Source organism: Bison bison, unplaced genomic scaffold (genome assembly GCF_000754665.1).
Source record: "Bison bison bison isolate TAMUID 2011002044 unplaced genomic scaffold, Bison_UMD1.0 scf7180017864332, whole genome shotgun sequence".
NCBI lineage: Eukaryota > Metazoa > Chordata > Mammalia > Artiodactyla > Bovidae > Bison > Bison bison.
In genome coordinates this window covers 369,772-377,534 of record NW_011494904.1, presented here as the reverse complement: position 1 = coordinate 377,534, position 7,763 = coordinate 369,772, and positions in this window count along the sequence as shown.

The following is a 7,763-nucleotide window of genomic DNA, read 5'->3' as shown; positions in this document are numbered from 1 at the left end:
TTTTTAAAAGTACCTGCTGAAATTTCAATTGGCAAGACACCAAATCTATAGATTGATTTGGGCTAAATTTATTTCTTAATTATATTGTATCTTCTTTTCATGACATGGTGTATTTCTTCATTTATTAAGAATTCTGAATTCAGCAATATTTCATATATAACAGTGTACAGGCCTTTTGCATATTAGCTTTTAGATTTTTCTCTATGTATTTCATATTTTTGATGCAGTAAAAAATAGAACTTTTATTTAGTTTTGTTTGTTGTTGTAGTGATAAGCATTTCACTGTTGAGTTTGTATTCTGTAAAATTGTTAAACTTTCTTTTTAGTTTTGGTAACTATTATAGATTCCAACAGCTTTCTAAACAGTATTACTACTTCTTTTCTATTCTGGATGGCATTTTTTTTTTGTTTCATTTTGCTTATATTATTGTGCTGAGTGTAGACTTTACTACAATATTGAATAGAGTGGTGAGATTTTGGTATATTGTTTCTAATCTTTTGAAATATGCGTTATTCAGTCTTTCACCATTAAGTAGGATGCTAGCCTTAAAATTTTGTAAATACTTTTTATGAGGTTTAGGAGTTTTATAGGAATAGACATTGTCAAATGTTTTGGGGACAAATTTTGATCTCATGTTATTTTTGCAAATAAAAAATTATTAATGTGTAAATAAAATGTTTGCATACTATCCTGTGCCTTGCTTTTTTTTTTTTTAATTAAATCATATATCCACATGACTGAGAGAATTATCATTCTTTTAAAAAACAACTGAATGTTATCTAATATGTGATTGTATTAATACGTCAGTTTCCTATTGATAGAATTATGGATTGTTTCTACTTTTTCATATTACTAAAAATATTATTATGAATAACATTCTGTAAATCAATTTGTCAGGATATCTTTGGAAAAATTCTTGCAAGTAAGACTGATGACTCAACTGGTAATATAACATTTATAGGTATCACATTTCCACCAACGATACAGAAGAATGAAAGTTTATCCTTTTGTTTGTGATATCTTATAAATTTTTTTCCCAATTTGTTATACTTATTCCAAATTTACATTTCTTATGGTGCCTTCTGCTATAAAATTAAATTTATCTTTTTTTTCATTGTCTTTATATTCTGAAGGATATTTGATAGAAATATTTTCCTTGTTATGAGGTTAAAAAGAAATGCATCCTTTTTTTCTTCATAGATCCTTGCACTGTTATTATTACTATTATTATCTTTTACATTTATGTGTCCCACTCCTTAGGAATTTGTCTTGTTTATATACGATATATCTTTAGTTGCTGCTTTTATGGGTAACCTATGACTTAAAAGCAGACTCTTGAGAGTCTGTGTTAGTAGCAGCTTATATACAACTACTATGAAATGACATTTTAAAACTGTTCATGAGGTTCTCAAGGCAAGAATACCAAAGTGGTTTGCCATTCTCTTCTTCCCAAGAAAAGGAAATGCAAAAGAGCAAAATGGCTGTCTGAGGAGGCATTATAATTAGCTGTGAAAAGAAAAAAAGTGAAAAGCAAAGGAAAAAAGAAAAGATATATCCATTTGAATGCAGAGTTCCAAAGAATAGAAAGGAAAGGTAAGAAAGCCTTCTCTGTGAGCAGTACAAATAAATAGAGGGAAATAATACAAGGGGAAAGACTGGAGATCTCTTCAAGAAAATTAGAGATACCAAGGGAACATTTCATGCAAACATGGGCACAATAAAGGAAAGAAATGGTATGGACCTAACAGAAGCAGAAGATATTAAGAAGTGACAAGAATACACAGAAGAACTATACAAAAAAAATTTTCATGATGCAGACAATCACAATGGTATGATCACTCACTTCAAGCCAGATATCTTGGAATGCAAAGCCAGGTGAGCCTTAGGAAACTTCACTATGAACAAAGCTAGTAGAGGTGATGGAATTCCAGTTGAGCTATTTCAAATCCTAAAAGAGGATGCTGTAAAAGTGCTGCACTCAATATGTGAGCAACTTTAGAAAACTCAGCAGTGGCCACAGGATTGCAAAAGGTCAGCTTTCATTCTAATCCCAAAGAAAGGCAATGCCAAAGAATGCTCAGACTACTGCACAATTGTACTCATTTCATATGCTAGCAAAGTAATGCTCAAAACGCCCTAAGCCAGGCTTCAAGAGTACACAAACAGTGAACTTTCAGATGTTCAAGCTGGATTTAGAAAAGGCAGAGGAACCAGGGACTAAACTGCCAACATCCACTGGATGATCGAAAAAGCAAGAGAGTTTCAGAAGAACATCTATTTCTGCTTTATTAACTATGCCAAAGGCTTTGACTATGTGGTTCACAATAAACTGGAAAATTCTGGAAGAGCAGGTCAGGAAGCAACAGTTAGAACTGGACATGGAACAACAGACTGGTCCCAAATAGGTAAAGGAGTACGTCAAGGCTGTATATTGTCACCCTGCTCATTTAACTTCTATGCAGAGTACATCATGAGAAACACTGGGCTGGAAGAAGCACAAGCTGGAATCAAGATTGCCAGGAGAAATATCAGTAACCTTAGATATGTATTTGACACCTCCCTTATGGCAGAAAAAAAGAAAAACTAATGAGCCTCTTGATGAAAGTGAAAGAAGAGAGTGAAAAAGTTGGCTTAAAGCTCAACATTCAGAAAACTAAGATCCTGGCTTCTGGTGCCGTCACTTCATGGTAAATAGCGGAAACAGTGGAAACAGTGGCAGACTATTTTTTGGGCTCCAAAATCACTGCAGATGGTGATTGCAGCCATGAAATTAAAAGACGCTTACTCCTTGGAAGGAAAGTTATGACCAAACTAGACAGCATATTAAAAAGCAGAGAAATTACTTTGCCAACAGAGGTCAATTTAGTCAAAGCTTTGGTTTTTCCAATAGTCATATATGGATATGAGGTTTGGACTATAAAGAAAGCTGAGCGCCAAAGAATTGATGCTTTTGAACCGTGGTGTTGGAGAAGACTTTTGAGAGTCCCTTGGACTGCAAGGAGATCCAACCAGTCCATTCTGAAGGAGATCTGCCCTGGGATTTCTTTGGAAGGAATGATGCTAAAGCTGAAACTCCAATACTTTGGCCACCTGATGCAAAGAACCGACTCATTGGAAAAGAACATGATGCTGGGAAAGATTGAAGGTGGGAGAAGGGGACAGAACAGGCTGAGATGATTGGATGGCATCACTGACTCAATGCACAAGAGTTTGAGTAAACTCTGGGAGTTGGTGATGGACAGGGAGGCCTGGAGTGCTGCAGGCCATGGTGTAGCAAAGAGTCAGACACGACTGAGTGACTGAACTCAACTGAAAACCCATGGTGCCTGGCTTCAGGACCTAATGAAGCTCGGTCTCTGATGTCTCTTCGCATAAATTAAGTTAGAGACACACTGCTGGGTAAGAAGTGGATTTGTTCAGATTCAGAGAGAAGCACACTCCACAGGGTGTGGGCCATCACAGAGGGCAAGTGCTAGGGCCATGGAATGTGGTGTGGCTAGGTTTAGCAGCTGGATAAATTCATATGCTAATGAGTGGGAGGATCACCCAAACCACTGGGGAATCACACACTCCTCTGTCTTTTGATAGTGACTTGGAACTGTCCTGCCACCTCTGGGTATGTCATTTAGCTTACAGACTGGGGATCAAGGTTTAGTTGAATTTGACTTGTCATCTTGGACCCATTTGATTTTAATTGGTTCATATTATGCCCTTGTGCTATGTCATTCTTTCAAAAGTTGTCCCCTGCCCACTTCCCTCCTGTTTCATGCTCTTTTCCTGAGCTCCATCCAGGCTCACAATGTTGCCTCTACAATCTTCTGGAGGGAAAACCAGAAAATAGTTGGCCCTTGGGAGGGAAATAGCCTCTATTACTGTGGAATAGCCACTCTGTCTAGATATTCAGGCCTTCACCTTCCATGTTTCCTACAACATGTGCAACATCCACATCTCTCAGTGGACCCACTAGGGTGGGAGACAGGCACACAGTGCCTGCTAGAAGATCTGTTGGCATCCCTTCAAAGGCAACTGGGCTTCCAGGGATAATGTTTGCCACTTTGGGAGTTAGCCCTGCAGGCCTTTTCGGCCCAAACCCTTAGCACCCTTCTCCTAAAGTTACAAACATACCCTCGGATCAAATCTCCACTCCACGTTTATGGAATATCTGGTCTGTTGCCTCTTATCAATTTGTTCTTAAGCCACTTACTAAGTCTTGCCACCAGGACCCTGCCCCCTAGTAGGCAACATTGCTCCACCCTGCTTATTATTAAAATACTCCAATGCCCCTAACAGGGCCAGATAGTTCAGTTCAGTTCAGTTCAGTCGCTCAGTCGTGTCTGACTCTTTGCGACCCCATGAATCACAGCACGCCAGGCCTCCCTGTCCATCACCAACTCCCGGAGTTCACTCAGACTCATGTCCATCCAGTCAGTGATGCCATCCAGCCATCTCATTCTCTGTCGTCCCCTTCTCCTCCTGCCCCCAATCCCTCCCAGCATCAGAGTCTTTTCCAATGAGTCAACTCTTCACATGAGGTGGCCAAAGTACTGGAGTTTCAGTTTCAGTATCATTACCTCCAAAGAAGTCCCAGGGCTGATCTTCAGAATGGACTGGGTGGATCTCCCTGCAGTCCAAGGGACTCTCAAGAGTTTTCTCCAACACTACAGTTCAAAAACATCAATTCTTTGGCGCTTGGCTTTCTTCACAGTCCAACTCTCACATCCATACATGACCACAGGAAAAACCATAGCCTTGACTAGACGGACCTTTGTCAACAAAGTAATGTCTCTGCTCTTGAATATGCTATCTAGGTTGGTCATAACTTTCCTTCCAAGGAGTAAGCATCTTTTAATTTCATGGCTGCAGTCACCATCTGCAGTGATTTTGGAGCCCAAAAAGATAAAGTCTGACACTATTTCCACTGTTTCCCCATCTATTTCCCATGAAGTGATGGGAGCGGATGCCATGATCTTCTTTTTCTGAATGTTGAGCTTTAAGCCAACTTTTTTACTCTCCTCTTTCACTTTCATCAAGAGGCTTTTGAGTTCCTCTTCACTTTCTGCCATAAGGGTGATGTCATCTGCATATCTGAGGTTATTGATATTTCTCCCAGCAATCTTGATTCCAGCTTGTGTTTCTTCCAGTCCAGCGTTTCTCATGATGTACTCTGCATAGAAGTTAAATAAGCAGGGTGACAATATACAGCCTTGATGTACTCCTTTTCCTATTTGGAACCAGTCTGTTGTTCCATGTCCAGTTCTAACTGTTGCTTCCTGACTTGCATACAGATTTCTCAAAAGGCAGGTCAGGTGGTCTGGTATCCCCATCTCTTTCAGAATTTTCCACAGTGTATTGTGATCCACACAGTCAAAGGCTTTGGCAGATAACCCAACAGGGCCAGATAACCCACTCCTTTGTCATTACTTCTGTTATTGCCTAAAGTGGGTCTCTGACAATGAAATGTTTACCATTAGAAACACCGTAAGCTGCTCTTATGGAGTACTAGGGAAGGAAATCAGTGACTTACATTCCTTTAGAGCAGTAAGAAGATAAGCCTCATGGCTGTTTCACCGGGTTCCCAGTCTCAGGGATTGGATTGCTTTACATCATGCTATCTATTTCCATTTGCGGTGAACAAACTGGCAATGAGTTAAGATTACAGCCCCTTAATCCTACCCAGCACTGGTCACACTGCAGACCTTGGGGAAGTCCAACTCCAGTCCAGGGGTTCCAGGAAGTTGACCTGCCTCGACCTGCCTAGGGACTCGGTCCCTGGGAGGTTGTCACATCTCAACCTGCTCAGGGATCCACCAGTCCAGGGGTCCCAGGAGGTCAACCTGCCTGGACCTGCCTAGGGATCTGGTCCTGGAATGGTTGTCATGCTTCAACTTGCTCAGAGATCCACCAGTCCAGGGGTCCCAGGAGGTGGACATGGCTTGACCTGCTGAGGAACCCAATTCTCAGGAGGCTGACCTGCCTCGACCTGCCCAGGTATTCGATCTTCAGGAGGCTATCACGCCTCAGCCTGCCTAGGGATCTGCACCCTGACCCAGGGACACATGGCTCTTAGGTTGCGTCAATACTGGGTAGGATAACCTTCAGAAAGACTCACCCCAAAGGAAGCCCACCCATGGAAATAGAAGGAAGCCTATTACCTGTGCCACTGTGCCTGGTCTCAGCAATAACTCAGGAGCTCAATGAGAACTCCATTGCCTTTCTGGAAAGGCTAAAAGAGGCCCTCTAAAAGTTTACCAGTCTGGACTTAGACTCTTATGAGGGACAGGTGATTTTAAAGGACAAATTCCTGTCCCAGTGTGCATCCGGCATCAGGATAAAGTTACAGCAATTACAGAAACAGGACCCTGCTGCCTCTTTAGATGAGGTGGTTCAGACAGCCACCAATACCTTTTATAACAGAGAACAGGAGAAGGAGGCCAAGGCCAAGGAGAGGGAGAAAAGGAAAGAGACAAGGCATGTCCAGATGCTGGCCACCGTGCAGTGAAGCCTTATGGCAAACCCCGAGTCCTTGAAGGACAAGGCACGAGGCAAATGCCTAATCTGTAGACAGGTGAGGCATTGGGCCATAGTATCCAAACCATGATAAGTTTCCTAAAACAGCTTGCCACAAATGCCATCAATTGGGACATTGGGCAGCACTCTGCCCTGGGGACCCAAGAGCTTCAAGGTCAAGCGCCAAGCCTTCCCTCATGGTGGTTAACAGGACTGAAGCAGCTCACTCCAGACAACCCACCTGTCACAGATAACCATCACGGGGCTGGAGCCAAAGGTGCAACTGGATGCGGCAGGGAGGTTCAAGAATTTCTTGGTTGACATGGGGGCTACCTACTCTGTCCTGACCTCCTACTACAGAGCCTACTCCTCCCAAACTTGTACCATTTTGGGTATTACAGGAAAAACAATTATTAAAAGACTCACTCAAGCACTTCTTTGTTACTGGGAAGGACAAATATTTTCCCACCAGTTTCTGGCTGTCCCTGAGTGCCCTACTCCCTTATTGGGAAGAGATATACTAACTAAATTGGGGACCACCCTTGTGAGGGGAAGCTTTTCAGCCCCTAGAGCCCTATAGCTTCTGGTGACTACTGAAGAACCCATTACACCTTCTCCAATAGAGAGGGACCGAAAACTATGGGAGGACAAAATTAACCCCCACATGTGGGACCAGGGGACTCCTGGACAAGCCCACCAAGCTGAACCAGTATTGTCCTCCATAGATCACACTCGGTTTCCTAAACAGAAACAATATCCCCTCAGAAGAGAGGCTCAGGAGGGACTACAGCCTCTAATAAATAAATTCCTTGCCTGTTGGCTATTCAGTTCAGTTCAGTCGCTCAGTCGTGTCTGACTCTTTGCAACCCCATCAATCCCAGGACACCAGGCCTCCCTGTCCATCACCAACTCTTGGACTTAACCCAAACTCATGTCCATCAAGTCAGTGATGCCATACAGCCATCTCATCCTCTGTCGTCCCCTTCTCCTCCTGCCCCCAATCTCTCCCAGCATCAGGGTCTTTTCCAATGAGTCAACTCTTTCCATGAGGTGTCCAAAGTATTAGAGTTTCAGCTTTAGCATCAGTTTTTCCAATAAACACCCAGGACTGATCTCCTTTAGAATAGATTGGTTGAATCTCCTTGCAGTCCAAGGGAATCTCCAGAGTCTTCTCCAACACCACAGTTCAAAAGCATCAATTCTTCGGCGCTCAGCCTTCTTCACAGTTCAACTCTCACATCCATACATGAGCACC